We start from the raw sequence: 2526 nt of genomic DNA on the forward strand, positions 1-2526 counted from the left end.
TGTGACTGAGATACTTCACTCAGCATAATGTCCTCCAGGGTCAGCCATTTTGAATAATATTGCATGTCCTTGATTTTCAATACAGTGTAGTATTCCATTGTGTGAATATACCACAGCTTCTCTATCCATTCTGTTGTTGATGGGCGCTTAGGTTGTTTCCCGAGTCAATCTTTTTTGAAATCTTAAAAGAGATTAAATGAGGAAGGTGAACAAACAAAGATGGTCCTACAGGGATTGCAGATTCTTGTGCCACACAGATTAAGAGACACATGCCCTGGATTATAAATTAGGTCATTTATTTGCTGTGCAGCAGGGGAGAGGGAATCCTAGCAACATGGCAGGATTCCCTACCCCCTAGCTTCAGCAAGGTGCTTTTATACATTCTCCTCTAGAAGCTGGGCTATGTAAGCCTTGGCTAAAATATCCTGCTGTTGACATATTTCTATGGGTACAATGACATAGTCATGGGTACAGTGCAAAACATCTACATATTGGGTTTATTAAGGATATAGTACAAAACATTTACATCTTGGGTTTTCAAGGGTACAGTGCAAAACGTTTACATCTTGGGTTTATAAACAATAGAAACTGCTATTTCAGGGAAACGGGTCAATACAAAACTTTAGGGCTCGGGGCAGAAGTTTTCCACACACAGAGTTTTGTTACTCAAACAGAGTGAGTGCTACTTAGAATGGAGTCTATTTGACTTCTCACAGATCACATGAGGTCTACCCAGGAACAGAAGTTCTAACCACTCACCTTTGGGTTGACAACGCAACTCCTTACCATTTACACCAACCAGAGTTCATGAATTACAGAACATCTGAAAATCTGCTGGAGGGTCAGCTGTGCATTTGTTCCAACTTAATAACAGAGAGTTTGAGGTTTGTTTTGTTGTTGTTGTTTTTTTTTTCACTTTGTTCAATCACATCCATATCCAAAACATGTTAGATCATCTTTTGTTGGGCACAAACCTGGTTCTTTTCCAGTCTATTGGCCACATAGTTTTCTTCCAAGGTTCTTGGTATAGACAAGAAAGTCCAATTGCCACAATAGCTGAACTAAAAGGCTTGAGCAGCTTAGAAATCTTGAGGATGGTACAGGATCCATTAGGCATTCCTTCTGTTGTACATGAAAGGTGCTATGAGTTGGAGCTGACTCCACAACACCTAACAAATACTGTGAGAAAATGCATGTTTGTTCATTAAAGCTACCCATTTGGTCGTATTTACATTAGTGATGTTGTTGCATCACTAGATAATCAATTCAGAGAGCAAGGAAATCAGTCACTATCACTCGACATTGGGCAGAAAGAGACTAAAAGCCAGCAAGACAGTGGCAAAGCTTTATAAAGGCAAAAAGAAAAAGATGGCTTCGTGTATGTTCTCAGTAGAGATTCATTGTAAACTGGAAGTAGGATAACACAAAATGTTATTATAGTTGTTATGTGCTGTCAAGTCACCTGCGACTCATAGTGACCCTATATACAACAGCTCTGAAACCTGCCCTGTCCTGAGCCTGTCTCACTGACTCCAACACACTACTCCCATTGTCCCAGTTATTGTATCAGTCCATCTCATCCGAGTGGCCTACATAATTAGCAGGGAGCTCTAGTGACCTAGTGGTAAGAAGCTGTGCTGCAATCCCGAAAGTACAAGGTTCAAAGCCACCAGATGCTCCACGGAAGAAGGATAACCAATCACCTCCCGTGTGATTCACTGCCTCTGAAACCCACCCGGAGGGTCAGCTATGGGTCATTTGAGACTCAACAGCAAACAACAACAATGTGATTAGCAGTCCATGGGCTATGCAGCATTCTTCTCTAACACCGTACCGCAAATAGAGATTCTTCTTCTGTCACCTTTATTTATTGTCCAGCTCTCAAAAGCACAGACTGCGAAAAAAAAAAACAAACCCACCCCAAACAGTAAAACTACCATGAGGGCACATGCCAAACGAATACACGTGATTAATTCTGAGGAAGGGGACTATTGGTGTTCTTTTTTTTCTTTCTGGTTCTTTTTTGTTTTGTTTATCAGTGCGGTTTTTTATTTCTGTACACTGAGTATGTATTGCGGTTGTTTTTAAGTGTCATCAGTTAAGTATGACCTATAGTGGCCCTGTGAACAACAGAACGGAACCACATCCTCTCCTGTGCCATCCTCACACTTTCTGAGACAGTAGGACCCATTATAACGATCACTGTCAATCTGGTTGAGGATCTTCCTCTCTTTTGCAGACTTTTCCAAGCATGATGTCCCTCTGTAAGGAATAATCTCTCTTAGCAATATGTCCAAAGTATGTGAGATGAAGCTTTATCATCTTCACCTCCAAGGAGCATTTTGACTATAGTTTCTCCATGACATTTTTGTTCGCTCTTTTGGAAATCCAAGGTATATTCAATATTTGTCTTCAACATGTCAGCTCAAAGGCATCAGTTTGTCTTCCATCATCATTATTCATCGTCCAGTTCCCAGATGCATAGCAAGTGATTGGAAAAAAAACACACCCACAAAAGAACCCACC

This window comes from Elephantulus edwardii, unplaced genomic scaffold (genome assembly GCF_000299155.1).
Source record: "Elephantulus edwardii isolate Elephantulus edwardi_28Jun2011 unplaced genomic scaffold, EleEdw1.0 scaffold00138, whole genome shotgun sequence".
In the NCBI taxonomy this organism is placed as follows: Eukaryota; Metazoa; Chordata; class Mammalia; order Macroscelidea; family Macroscelididae; genus Elephantulus; species Elephantulus edwardii.